This window comes from Equus quagga, chromosome 3 (assembly GCF_021613505.1).
Source record: "Equus quagga isolate Etosha38 chromosome 3, UCLA_HA_Equagga_1.0, whole genome shotgun sequence".
Classification (NCBI taxonomy): Eukaryota; Metazoa; Chordata; class Mammalia; order Perissodactyla; family Equidae; genus Equus; species Equus quagga.
Genome location: NC_060269.1, coordinates 113,355,969 through 113,371,368, shown reverse-complemented (window position 1 = coordinate 113,371,368; position 15,400 = coordinate 113,355,969). Strand labels below are relative to the sequence as shown.

Below are 15,400 nucleotides of genomic sequence, written 5' to 3'. Positions count from 1 at the left end.
AGACTGGCCCTGACCTAACATCCGTGCCCATGTTCCTCTACTTTATATGTGGGACGTCTACCACAGCATGGCCTGCCAAGCCGCGCCATGTCCATACCCGGGATCCCAACAGGCAAACCGGGGGTGGCTGAAGCGGAAGGTGCAAACTTACCCGCTGCGCCACGGGCGGCCCCTGTGGGCTGTAGTTTTTGTTGACTATTTTGTTGACCAATCAGCAAATTCCGCTTACGACAGATGAAGAGAGCTTCCTCAGTGTAGTGGAATAGTTAGGGGATGAACTTTACGGTCCAGCAGACTGGACGTGAATTCACGTCCTACCTCCTAACGGTCACGGGCCCAGGACAAATTATTTAATCTCTGGGATGTCCATTTCCTCACCTGAAATGTGAGGATAACAAAAGTATCTACTTCACTGGCTTACTGTGAGGATGAGCTAATACATATAAACCACTCGTTCATGATACCTGACATGTTTTAGTGCACACTCAGACAAAAAAAAAATATAAATTTTTTTAAAAACTTGGACATTGGACATACCCTCTTAAAACTAAACCTGAGTATTAAAATTATTCTTCCAGAAAATGTAATCTCTCAGGAATAGTATGCCTTGAGTATAGACAAAACTACAGAGTTGAAATTGAAGTTAATTTTTATATTCATCATTTCCCTTTCAGAAAATTCAACATATAAATCACCAAAACAAAGCACCAGTCATCCTGTATTACATAACATTAAAGGAGAAATATTTTCCTCCTCTTCATACAACTGCGTCACAAAGTTAATATTTAAATCTGACAGATACTAGTCAGCATTTTTCCTGTTTCCACTTTTGCTCTATTAAATCCTCTGTCTGAAATTATTATATAATCAGAGATCAATCTTATATTGCTCCTCTCTCCAAGAATGGATAGCAATAACTTTTAAGTATTCCTTCCATAATTTCCTTCCGCATAATTAGAATAATTTTATTGAGCTTTAGTAATTGGACAAAGTTACAAAATATAAATACTTACCATTAGTATATCCTGTAAACATAAATTATGAAATGAATGAATGAAGAGAAGGGACTAAATGAGTAAATATATAAATAATGTTAAGCGGCCTTTGGCAGCGCTCTCGCCGGAGCAAAAACAAGTTTTCACCGATGAAACAAAGACCATTAGCGCCACCTGGAGGCTAGAGTCTATTCGCAACGTAAGGAAGATGTGAACCGCGGGAAAACGTTATCAGCGCTGAAACGGGCAGCAGAGATGGTCTAGCCCTGTATGGTCCTAAACGTTAGCTCACATGTGGTTATGGAGCACTTGAAATGTGGCTAGTCCAAATTGAGATGTACTGTAAGTGTAAAACACACACCAGATATCGAAGACTTAATATGGAAAAAAGAATGTAAAATATCTCATTCATAATTTTTCTATTGATGACGTTAAAATAGCTTTGATTATATGAGGTTAAATTAAATATGTTATAACAATTAATTTTACCTTCATATTTTTACCTTTTAATATGGCTTCTAGAAATTCAAAATTGCATGTGTAGCTCACGTTATCTTTTATTTGGACAATGCTGATCTCCCCCTTGCCGCTTAGACCAGCAGCATTCCCAAGTATTAGTTACCTGAGAGCTTGTTAGCAATGCAGAATCCCAGGCCCCATCTCCAACCTACTGAACAAGAATCTGCATTCTGGGCCGGCCCGTAGCCAAGCAGTTAAGTTCACGCGCTCCACTTAGGCGGCCCAGGGTTTCACCGGTTCGGATCTTCGGAGCGGACATAGCACCATTCATCAGGCCATGCTGAGGCAGCATCCCATGTGCCACAACTAGAAGGACCCACAACTAGAACATACAACTATGTACTGGGGGGCTTTAGGGAGAAGAAGGAAAAAACTTTTAAATAATACAATTTAAAAATTAAAAAAAAGAATTAAAAATTTTTTAAAAGAAGCAAACTGCATTCTAGCAAAATCCCCAGGTGACTGGTATGGATATGAAGTTTGAGACTTGCTCATGTAATCCAAGCCCTTTGTTTTAAAAAAGGGCAAACTGAGACCCACAGCAGTAACGTGGCTTGTTCATGGTTATCTAGCTGGTTGCCCCGAAGCCTGGCTCCCCAGTGGTCTTGAAACTGCCCAGTACCCCACCCCACACTGCATCCTCCCACAGACCCTTCCATCTCTTAGAGTAAAAATAAAACAGCCCGCTGCTTCACTAGCAAAGAGCAAAACATATCATTGTAAATATATAAGGAAATATGTCCTCAGGGATATTTATAACAGAATTCTAGGGTATTCTTTAACACTTGTGCAAGTAAGTCACTCCATAAAAACACAGAAAACCTGTGCTTTTGAAACTATTCCCACAAATAACATCCTTGGACCATGAAAAAAGCCTGGAGTTTGGAGCCAATAGTGTGCATTCCAATCACTGAGTCAGTGAAAACAATTTAAAGGAAACTAATTCCTTTAGGATAAGGAAGAAGGTGAAAGAAGGAATTTCAGTTTTGTAACCCAGTTCCTAGAGGGAGGGTCTTATTCATTCTTTGAACGTCCAGTTTCTCACAATATGTTTAGCACATAGAGGGCTTTGAATAAATATGTGTTGAATGAACAGATCGGTTTCTGTTGATTAGATTCTATATCTCAGGAAATGTTCCCTTCTTTACATTGTCTGGTAACAATGTAAAGAAATTCAGGAAAACGCTTAAGTAGGAGCCATAGCTAAAATTAGTCATACTTTTATGTCAAAATCCCTTTGTAATTAAGCACATTGTTATGAGAAAATTCAAATATGTACTAACTTTGGTCATGAGAATATAATCCATTGCATAGGAAGAGGAGGTTCCAGGTAAAATAAGATAATATTTTAATTATTCCAAGTAATTCCAAGGAGGAGAAGTTGTTAAAATATCTTCTCTCATTTTTGTAAAAATTTTTACTAAGCCATTAATTGAGCCTAATCAATATCCAGAGTACTGTGCCTATGGCCCAAATGTTTCTCTCACAAAAGATCACTTTTTTTGTATGCCAACTGGAAAATGTAGATTTAACTTAGGAAAGTAATTTCTGTGTTATATGAATTGAATATACCAAGTAGAATAGGAAGCACATTAATGAAAGGATTTTTTCAAATGATGTAAGTCATATAGGAAGGAAAGTTTAACTCCCACTCTCTTCCTTTTGATTGTCCCATTTCCTCATGTTTTATCCATTACTCATGTCAGGTTTTGTTATTAACCTAAATAAAATAATAGGACATCAATCCTGCTTGTTATATACAATAATGCATAGATGGCTGTTGCATATAATTATTGGAATGGTAATAATAATAGAAATCATAGGCAACAATATTAATTTATATATCATTAATTTGGCAATGAACTATGCACTGCCTTATAACATTTCTTCTACTGAGGTCTTGAATAAATATGGAATGATTCAATCATTCATTCAACAATATTCATTGAGTACCTGTAAGCCAGACACTGACACAGTCACTAGGAAAACAGCAGGGAGCATAGATTCTCATGGAAGAGAGAAACAATAAACACATAAATGGTGAAATACATGGTAGGTCCGATTGTAAAGAGTGATGTGGAGACTATTAGGGGGGAAATGCAAAGGGGAGGGGTACTATTTTATAAAGGGTGATCTCTCTTAATTTTCAGTGGGAACCTGAAAGAAGCGATGGGGGAGGTCATGCAGATAGCTCGGGGAGAGCTGCTGGTCAAAGGACAAAGGCCATAACGTAGGAGCATGCTTAGTGTGTTAAGGAGCAACTTGGAGGTCAGTGTGGAGAGTGGAGTGAACATGGGCAAGACTAGGAGGAGAGAGGGAGCAGGGGTCAGATCAGGTAGGAGGACCATGTTCAGACTTCGGATGTTCCTCTAAATAGGAGGAAAAGCCTTTAGAGGGTTTAGCAGAGACGTGGTGTGATCTGACCTAACCTTTAGAAAGAACCAGTCAAGCCACTGTGTTTGAAATAGACCTTAGGGACCAAGGCAGAAGCGGCAGTTAGAAGATTATTATAATAGTCCAGGCAAGAAATGACGATGACTTGGACCAGGATGATAGAGGTGGAGATAACGAAATGGTATAAAATTCTAGGCATATATTGAAGGTAACACTAGCAGGATTTTCAGGTGGATTAAATGTGGTATATGAGAAGACAAGATAAGACTTCAAGTGTTTTGAGCAAGGGAGACACCAGTTCCTGGGAAAACTGAAACATGAGTAGATCTGGTTTAGGGGAGAGGGAGGGAGGGAAGATCAGAGATTGCTTTTAGAGATGAATTTAAGATGGCTTTTAAATACTCACTTTTTAAAATTAGATACACTAGAACAGATTCAAGGGAAAGGTTGAGGCTGGAGTCCTTGGCATTGTTTCAGTCCCCAAGACATGAGATAACCAAAGAAGTGAGTGGAGGAAATGGAATCAAGAAGAGTTTCAGGACTGAGCCTTGGAATATCCAACAGTGAAAGGGGCTGATTGTTGTTTAACTGTTTAGATGTTTAGTGTTGTCATCCCCCAACCAAAACGCTAGCTCCTTGAGGCTACGGCCTAGTCTTTGCATTCCTCACTACTCACTTTGCCCATGGTAGGTGCTCAATAAACATTTGGTGAAGGAGTGAATAAATGAATGTACCAGGTATTCATTGAAGGAGTTACCAAGATAAAGGAAGAAAAAGTATGGGGGAACATATCTGGCATCCCTCTCCAGTCCCATCCCTCACTCCTCCCCATGCAAGAAAGAATGACTTATTGCTTGATGAATTTGTGAAAGGAAACTGAGATGGCAGGCTCAGCAGATTCTGGGATCTTGCTTTTCCCAGAGGAGAGGTCTGGAATTCTAAGTAAGATTGCCATTTGGGGGCTAGGAGAGGGAGAGAGGGTGATCAATTATCCTTCCTCACATCTCAGTGTATTGTTATGTGGTCTTTTGTGACTGGATTATTTCACTTAGCATGCTATTTTCAAGGTTCATCCGTGTTGTAGCACATGTTGGTCCTTCATTCCTTCTTATGGCCTAATATTATTCCATTGTATATACCATTGTATATACCATTCCATTGTGTATACCACGTTTTGTTTATCCATTTGTCAGGTGATAGACATTTGCATGGTTTCCACCATTGGCTATATGAATAATGATGCTATGAACATTCACGTACAAGTTTTTGTGTGGAGGTGTTTTCAATTCTTGTGGTTACACATCTAGGAGTGGAATTGCTAGGTCAAATTGTACCTCAATGTTTAACTTTTTGAGGAACTTCCAGGCTGTTTTTCAAGGTAGATGCACCATTTTATATTCCCACCAGTAGTGTATGAGGGTTCTGATTTCGCCACAACACTTGTTACTGTTTGATTATAGTCGTCCTACTGGGTGTGAAGTTGTATCTCATTGAGGTTTTGATTTGCATTTCCCTGATGGATAACAATGTTGAGGATCTTTTGACGTACTTATTGGCCATTTGTATATTTTTCTTTATTCCTTGTCCCGCCACAGACTGGTTTGGGTCCCATTTCTATTGTACTGGCTCACCTTACATTTTTAACATTAACTTGAGGCCTTACATCAAACAGGATACTTCTTATCCTTCTCCCAAACACACAGACCTTAAAAGAATTTACCACTTCATCTCATCTTGACTATCATCTAGTATTTTATTTCAACTTTCATTTTTTATACCTTACAAGTTTATCATTATTATTATTTTATGAAGTCAGTGCTTACTTAGTAATCTAAGCAAACACTCACATTTGCCAGTTACAGTGTTTACCATTATTCACTGCATCTCACTCTTTCCTTCTGGGTTCAATTTCTTTCTTCCTAAAGGACAATCTCAAAAATCTTTTTCAATAAGACCCTATGCATGATAAATTATATTTCTTTGATTTTTGTAAATTTTCTTATTCTTGAATGATGGTTGCTTTTGTATAGATTCTAATTGACATTTGCTTTAATATTTTGAAATATGATTCTATCGATTTCTGGATTCTATTATTGCCATTGTTGGTCTAATTATTACTCTTCTAGGTAATTTGTCTTTCTTTTCTGGCTGCATTTAAGATTTGTGTGTGTGTTTTGTCTCCATTGTTTATTTTTACTTCTGTGTCTAGATGTCTATTTTTACTTATTCTGCTCAAGTTTCATTATGTTTCTTAAATATGAAGATTCACAATTATAATCAGATTGGAAAAATTCCCAAACGCTACCTTTTCAAACTTTATTTGTTCTGCATTTTCTTTTCTTTCCTTCTGGCATCCTATTGGTTATATGCTGACTCTCTCCCTTCCTCCTCTTTGTGTCTTGTCTTCTCTCATTTTCCATTTTTATCAATTTTTGCTGCTTTCTGGGTATCTACCATAGATTTAGCTTCCAAGTGTCTTTTCAGCCATTTCTAACTGGCTATTCAACTACATTTTTCCTTTTCTAAAAGTTCTATTTGGTTCTCTAAAACTTGCCTGGTCTTTTCCTAATAATGCACTCTTTCTAGAGTTTTGATTCCTTCTATTGTGCTTTTGATCATACTTATTTTATCTCTCTCAGACTGATTCAATTATCTCAATTTCTTAGTGTTCTGTATTCCTGATTTTTGTCACTCATAATAGATGGGTGCTATATGAGTTCTATACCTTTCTAAGAACTCATCTTTAGTGCTAGTTCTTTTTCTCTGACAATCGCTTCCAAGTGGTTTGGCATTGGCTTGCACCAGGCAGAAGTATCAAAAGCTTAGACTGATGTTTATGCTATTTTCTCAGCTGAGAAAGACAACTAAAGATAAAGATAGAAGCAGTGACCCGGACATTGGATCTGAAGTAAACACTAGAAAGCAGACAGGTTGGTATTTTCCCCCCACCTAAATACCAACCTTCCACAGACAAGGCTTTTTTTCATCTGCCTTTGCCAGTGTGTAGATTTTTTATTTTCGAATCCATCTTTATACATTTTCACCATAGAAGGCTATAGAGAAATTTTATAAACTACTTATTGTTGATGTGGGATGTAGACGGTAGCATCAGGCTGTCACTCCTTCCATAACAAATAGAAAAATAGAAGCAAAAACAAAAATCATATTTTAAGACACTGAAAGACTGTAGAAACAAAGTCTAAGGGAGTTAAATTTCAGAGAAGGAAAGTCCTTCCTAGGAAATTGGCAGTCGTTTCTCTCCTGTCACCTTAATTCCACAAGGGAATTAAGCTAGAAATCAATAACAGAAAGATTACTGGAAAAATCCAAAAATATGTGGAGATTAAACAACACACATCTAAATAAATAACACATGGGCCAAGGAAGAAATCTCAAGGGAAATTTTTAAATATTTTGAACTAAATGAAAATGAAAACACAACTTAAAATTTGTGGGACCCAGCAAAAGCAGTGCTTAGAGGGAAATTTATAGGCTTGAATGCATATATTAGGAAACAAGAAAGACCTAAAATCAATCATCTAAGCTTTCACCTAAGAAAACTGGACAAAGAAGAGCAAATTAAACTCCAGGTAGGGAGAAGAAAATAAATTATAAGAAATTGAAAACAAGAAATTAATAGAGAAAATCAACAAAGCCAAAAGTTGGTTCTTTGAAAAGATTAATAAAACCAATAATTCTCTAGCCAAGCTAAGAAAAAAAGAGAGAGAACACAAATTGCTAATATCAGAAATTAAAGAAGGTACCTCACTTCAGATCCCATTAAACGGGACATTAAAAGGATGATAAAGGAGTATATGAGAGCTCTCTAGACTTTCTGATCATTTCTCTGTAAACCTAAAGCTGCTCTAAAAAAAATTATCTATTCATTTTTTTAAAAAACCAGAGACATGTCCTATTGGCAGGGTTGAGAGTGGAAGGGTGGGCGGAAGGAGATTCTTCTTGATGAATGGGGAATAGGGCATATGGTAACAAAAAGTGCTGGTACTTGAATAATCTATTGAATGAATAAGTACTATCTCCAAATAAGGTCACATTCTGAGATATTGGGGGTTAGGACTCCAACGTATGAATTTTTATGGGACACAATTCAACCCATGACATGGAAGAAGGAATGGTGGGCATATGGCAAAGCTGGACTTAGGTCAGGAAAGGCATTGACCTAGAGCAGCTGAAAGCAAAGAGGCCAAGGGGAGAGGGTGGGAAGCCATGGGCCCCAGTCTCAGTTACAGGGAAATAAAGCTAAAGTGGGCCTTCAGAAGACTCAGGCAGAATGCTGACAAGACCTAGCTGAGGAGGACCAGGCCCAACAGCTGTGCCGAGCGTTATGCCAGGGCTGGGACAGTCAGATTAAAGTCACCTGCTCAGGCTTGACTAGCAGAAAAGAAGTAAGGACAGGTGCAGCCATCAGCGTGACCACAAGTGCATTGAGGGCACCCCAGTGATCTTTTCTGTGAAGCAGGTATTCAGATCACCTGCTGAAAGTGAAGGGTGATTGGGCAAAGTGCCAGGTGATTTGGATGGAGAAAGTTGCGAAGACCCAAAGCAGAGTGATGGGCTTAGTATTTGACTGGAAGCAAATTAGAGGACTGTCGTGGGGCTTGTGTTGTCCAGCTGAGTTCAGCAGGCATAACCCGGTAGTAAGCCACTCTTGCACAGTGGCTCTGCTAGGAAGTAGATGGCTGGATTCACACAGCGTTGAGGATTTGCAGGGCCACTGCAAGAGAAAGGAGGGAATGAGAACTGGTGAGTGTGGAATGGAAAGTAGAGAAAAGCAACGATAGAGCATGAATTCAGGCTGGGAAGGAAAAGCAGCAAAGCATACATCTCAAAAGCATTCACTTGTCACTCTCTGCTGCCACAGGTTTCAATTAGGCCCACAACTAAACCTTTCCAAAAGCTTCTAACTGCTCTCCTGTCTTTCCTCTTGCTCACCCTGTCCCCATCCATTCTCCACTCTGCTGCCAAAATGAGCTGAAAGGTCTAACCACGCTACTCCCCTGTTTAAGTTCACTCACTGTCCACCTGCCCCACAGCCTAAACAGAGCAGACGCAATGTGCTGTACACCAAGGTATCTGCTCAGCAGGGGAACACAAATCATGGAGACCAAGAAGCAGTGATGTCAAATCAGAGATGCTCGCAGCTGCTGTTAACACTCCATCTGCTTATAAAGGCTCGACAAAGCAACTTCTTTCAGAGTGGGATTCCATGCACCACCATCAAAATAGGACTTTGTTGGTGCCATTCCCTTAATCTAGAGGGTTCTCTTTCCCTTTTAGCTCTTCCTCTTTTAGGGACTCCCACCATCCTTCAAGATCCAGCTTCCTTCAGGAAGTCTTCCCTGACCACACCAGTTAGAAACGACCCCTCCGTACTCTCCATTTAGCCTTTATTCTCTACTTCATTGTGGTTATTTTTTCAAATGTACCTGAAATCAGCATTTTTGAACACCTGTATGACACGTGATGTGTAAGGTGCACTCATTTAGATGAGTTGTATTGGATCTCCTTTAGGAAGATTATATCAGGTGCAGGGTACAGAGGAGGAGAAAGCAGGGGACTTATCAAGGATGTATCTGTGCACAGAGCTTTCTGTATGTAACATCCCTCAACCGGCACAGCATCCCTGCGAGATGGCTTCTATTTTAGAGGTGAAACTAAACCCAGATAGGGTCACACAGTTCACTGTAAGTGGTAGAGCAGCCAGTCTAACCAAAATGAGTCAACCTCCAAAGCCCCTGGGCTTTTCACTCTGATATGCTACCCTAGGAGCCTATGATCTTGGCCCCATGGACCCCTCCCCATAGCTAATCCTATAACACCTTATACATGGTGGACGCTCAGTAAGTTTGTTCACTCATTCACACTTTCATTCAATCATTCCACAGATATTTACTGGGCACCTCCTATGTAACGAGGCACTGTTCTAGGAGCTGCAGATAGACTAGAAAGCAAAATGGCACAAATCTTGGCCTTTATGGTATTTACACTCTCATAGGGACAATAAAACAAAAAATGAATGCATATGGCATAGCACGTAGTGGCCAGGGTGATGGAGAAATAGAAAGGGGGTGTGGGAAGTGGGAGGAGGTTGCTACTGTAAATTGAAAGATTGGGAAAATCCTCACAACAATGAAGGAGGGAGCCATTCACTTATCTAGAGGAAGAACATGGCCCGTGGAGGAAACAGTCCATACAGAAGGCATGGGAGGTGGTGTGTCTGAGTAATCACTAGGCCAGTGTTATGGACTAGTGGATGCACCCCGCCTAAATTCATAGGTTGAAGCTGTAACCCTCCAGTGTGGCCGTATTTGGAGTAAGGGAGTAATTAAGCTTCAACAAAGTCATAAAGGCGGGGCTCTGAATCTGATAAGATTAGTGTCCTTATAAAAAGAGACATCGGAGAGCTCAATTGCTTGAGCCCTCTCTCCCCAGTACACAAAAAAGGAAAAGTTATTTGAGGACACAGCGAGAAGGCAGCTGTCTATAAGCCAAGAAGAGAGATCTCATCAGAAACCGATCCTCCTGGATCTTGATCTGGAACTTTGAGCCTCCAGAATGGTGAGAAAGTGAATTTCTGTTGGTTCAGCCAGTCTGCAGTATTTTGTTATGGCAGCCCCAGCAGACTAATACAGCCAATGTAGCAAAGAGGGAGATGAGCAAAAAAGAGGAGAGGGACTCAGAGAGATGGAGTGGGAAGGGGTGTTACTTGGTTCGCAGAACGTGTAGCTGGCGCCTCGTAGGTCACTGCAGTGATCTGGCTTTCACTCAGAGTGAAGCGGCTCCCAGTGGGGAGTTTTGAGCAGACGAGTAACATGATTTACCTAAGTTTTTAACAGGATTACTCTGGCTACCGTGTTGGGAATAGACTGTAAGGGGACAAGGGATAGAAGTAGGGACACTAGTTAGGAGGTTATGGCAATAACACAGTAGAGAGATAAGAGAGTCTTGGACCAGGGTGGTAGGAATGAGGTGTTAAGAAATGGCTGGATTATGAATATACTTTTCTAACATTTTTTATTGTGAAATACAATAAACATACATAAAAGTGCATAAAACATAAATGTACAGCATAACATTGATTATAAAGTAAACGCCTATGTAGCATGACACAGGTCGATAAATAGAACATGGCCAGGACCCCAGAAGTCTCTCATATAGAATCTCTTACAAACACAAACTTCTTTCCCTTGTCAGTGACCTGCCTTTAAAAATAACCATTTTCTTGCTACTCTTTCCTGCTTTTGAACCTTATGTAAGTAGAATTATACAGTGTGTACTCTTGTGTCTTGACTTTTCTCACCCAGGACTATGTTTGTGAGCTTCATCCATGTCATATGGAGCTGTAGCGGGTTCATCTTAATCATTCTAGAGTATTGGATGGTCTGACCAGCTCACTGCATTTACTTTTGTCAACAGACGTTTGGGTTGTTTCCAATTTTGAACTACTATGAATGTCCTTTGAATATTCTTGTCTATGTGTTCTTGTACACACGCATGTGCATTTCTCTAACATACACCCAGGAGTGGAACTGGAGGTCATAGAACTTGGGTCTTCCACTTGCCTAGACAATGCCAACCTGTTTTCCAAAGCGATTGGAATGATTTATCCTGCCTCTGCAGAGTTCAATGGTTCCAGTTGCTCTAGAACTTTAACACTTGGTATTCTAGTCTTTTCAGTTGTAGCCATTCTGACGTAAGATTGTATTCCATTATGGTTTCAATTTGCAATTCCTTGATTATTAATGTGATTGGTCACTTTTTTGTACGTTTGTTGGTAATCTGAATATCTCTTTGGGGAAGTGCCTGTTCAAGTCTTTTGCCCATTTTTCTATCCAGTTGTGTCTACGCAAAATAACCAACAACCATTCTATAGATAAGAGAAATAAGGCGAGTTTATTATGAGCCAGAGTGAGGATTATAACCCTGGAAGGCCTTAGAAAGTATTCTGAAGAAGTGTGGTTTTCAGGACAGTCTTATATATTTTTAGAACAAAGAACGTACATTAAACACACCCAAGATATATTTCAAAGTTTCAAAGAGGTATTCAGTTGCAAATTAGCAGGTCAACACGACCCTGATGTCACGAAAGGGACTAATCCAGGCGTTACCAATAGGGTATAGGAGGGGAAGTATGCATTCTTATCTTAAGAGAGTGCATTCTTTACTTTAATGGTTAAAGCTAATGTACAATGTACGTTTGACAGGCCATAAATCAGGATTTTTTTAGTTCAAGTCGAATCAGTTTTAAACCTGAGTAGTTACTCCATATCCTTCAGTATTTGAAAAGCTCTTGACAGTGTCTTGTCTTTTTTAATTACTAATTTGCAGGATATTAAGCCTTTATTGGTTATACGTGTAGCCAATACCTTTCCCTGTTCTGTGCCTTGTATTTTACTCAATAGTGTCTTTTGATGAAGAGAAGGTCAGGGAACCACACCACCCATGTGTCGGTTGTCATACTGTGGCAGCTGCATGTGGCTGTGATGCTGAAAGCTAAGCCACCAGTATTTCAAATACCAGCAGGATCACCCATGGAGGACAGGTTTCAGGAGAGCTTCCAAACTAAGACAGACTAGGGAGAAGGACCTGGACACCCACTTCCAAAAAAATTGGCCATGAAAACCCTGTGAATAGCAGTGGAGCATTGTCTGATACAGTGCTGGAAGGTGAGCCAATAGCATAGAAAGACCCAGCAGGGTTCCACTCTGCTGTGCACAGGGACGCTAGGAGTGGGAATTAACTCGATGGCACTAACAACAAACTTCTGTATAAATTTGAAAATCAGCTTGTTAAGTGCCACAAAAAGTTGGAGTTTCATTGGGATTACATTTATTCTATAAATCAGTTTGGGGAGAATTGTCATCTTAACCATATGGAGTCTTCCAATCTGTGAGCTTAGTATGTCTCTCCTTTTAAATATCTTTAAATGTCTTGTTTAATATCAATAACATCTTATTTTCTTTGAAGATTTATGCATCTTTTATTAGATTTATTCCTGGACACATAATATTTTAAACCATTGAAAATGGTATCTTTAAAACATTTCTTTTCTGTTTGTTGCTGGGAAATAGGAATGATCGATATTTACAAATTGATTTTTGTATCCAGCAACCTTACCAAACTCTCCTATTAGTTCTAATATCTTATCTACGGACTCTATTGGAGTTTATATTGTCTTCAGATAATGACAGTTTGTTTCTTACTTTGAAGTCCTTAGACCTTTTATTTCTTTCTTATTTATTGAGCTGGCTAGGACCTTCAGTAAAGCACTGACTCCAAAGGTGATTGAATTTTGGATTCATATTTTGAAAGTAGAGCCAATAAAATTTGCTGACAGATTGTACTTAGGCTGTGAGAGGAAGAGAGGAATCAAGGCTAAGTTCAATGTTTTTGGCCTGAACAATTGGAAAAATGGCATTGTCATTTACTGTAGGCAAGGCCAGAGGTTTGTGGATCGCATACCACTGGTAATTAAATGAAGCAAGACAAAAACTGACGGATACTTATTGGCAATGATCTCTCTAACAGACTTTAGCCTGGTTTTCCACTTTTGAAATAACTCATTCCTGTAAGGATTTAAACATTTACAAATGCTCTCAGCTGGGTTTGACTTGGGGCTTCCTGTTCAGCCACTGCCCTCTACAGGGGCTTGTCTGAACAGGAGCTGTGCACTCTGATTAAAATCCACATTAAAAAGTATGGGACAATTTTTTCCCTCCAGCCTCAATCTTTCCGGTTTCCACTGCACACACACACACTCCCCTGTCTTGTTTTACAATCTTTCCCCAGATGAAATAACTACAAGAGAACCTCCCACCCAGGACACTTGGTCCCTGCAATGCACTTACACGCAGCTTGTCTGGAAAGATGTCCTAGAAAGGTCAGCTGCATTTCTGTGGGGTTAACCTAAGGACAATGAAGAAACAGTGACAGGGTGACTCCTGCAGAAGAGATCCTGGGTCATACAAAAAGGCCTCATTGTCCTCGCTGAAAGGCCAATTTAACCGTCCTTTGTCACATGGCTCTCAAGTCACTGGTAAAGCCTTATGTGTCCCTACACAAAGAAGCAAAACTCTAAAAAGCTGGCACATTTAACAATCCAAAGGATTGCTGAAACTACTCGTGGTTCCCTGATGTTTATTCAACACACATGTAAGGTATCTCACTTGGGTAAGGGCTACGACTCCCCCTTCTCTCACCTGCCTCCCAATCTCAAGAATGTCAACTCTAAAAATGCAGCAACATTGTCCTGTAAACTGTCTGTCCTCAGTGTCCAAAACACTACCCGTCATATTAGAGGCATACGATAATATTTTTTGGAATTGACATTTTAAAGGTTATAAAAAATTACCTAAAAAGTTAAATTTTCATTAATCATAACTGAAAATCAATAGTTTAAAATTGCTAAGTCAAGAAACAGCATTGTCACTACATGGAGGCAAGTGTCAGGAGAAACAGCTGGTGGAGTTAAAAACTTTGCCCCGTGGATGAAAAAGAACCAATACCCATTCTATAGACAAGAGAAATAAGGAGAGTTTTACTTGAGCCAGAGTGAGGATTATAACCCGGGAAGGCCTTAGAAAGCTCCGGGAGAAGCACGGTTTTCAGTACATCCTTATATCCTGTTAGAACAAAGAACACACATTAAACACACCCAGGACACATTTTCATCAAAGTTTCAAAGAGGTATTCAGTTGCAACCTAGCAGGTCAGCTTGACCCTGAAGCCAGGAAAGGGACTAACAGGGAGGTTACCAACAGGGCATTACAGTAGGCGGAGGATGGGGAAGGAGGCATTCCTTAATGGTTAAGCACATGTACAGTGTATGTTTGATAGGAAATGTTAGGCTTTTTAGCTCAAGCCCAATCAGTTGTGAACCCAAACAGTTACCCCCCACCTCAACACGTGAAAATCTCTTGTCACCTCCAAGGAGTGGAACTCTGGTGGGGAGGAGACTGCTGTTTTTAAAATACAACTTGTACCACTTTTATTCTAGTGTTGTTTGCAATGGCCTTGATGATTTTCTAGTTTATGTGTTTAAATTATCCACATTTGCAACATCCTAACACAAGTATTCATTTTCGTGTATGACCCGCCTTCTTTATCCTGTGGACGAAAATAATCCATAACCAATCTATAAATGAAAATTTGGGAGAGTTTATTCTGAGCTGAAATCTGAGGACCATGGCCCGGGGCCTTTCTTCGCGAAGGAAGAAAGGGCACCAAAGAAGTGAGGTATACAGAGTCGTTATATACCTCCATACAGGACGTTTCACATATGATTGAAATGTCCCTCCCACAATAGTCACAAGATTGCCCTGTCAGCACAGCGCTTGATGGACACAGCAGGTAGTGGGTCTGCTCTCTTGGAGGGGTAGCAGGAAGCAAGTCTATTGTCTCGAGCTGGGTGGTCACAGGTGAGCCCAGCAATCAGTTTCTAGCCTAAGGAAAGATGCTAATCCTTAAAGAAA

General features: G+C 39.9%; 1 long non-coding RNA gene across 1 annotated transcript; it reads right to left on the bottom strand.

The window, feature by feature from the left end:
* Positions 1–8,467: 8,467 nt before the first annotated feature.
* On the bottom strand, positions 8,468–14,547 carry LOC124236733 (uncharacterized). The gene is made up of 3 exons (XR_006887858.1): positions 14,471–14,547; positions 13,778–13,835; positions 8,468–8,643 (listed from the first exon to the last, which is right to left on the bottom strand). It is a non-coding gene; the product is annotated as an uncharacterized LOC124236733 (long non-coding RNA).
* Between the last annotated feature and the right edge of the window lie 853 nt (positions 14,548–15,400).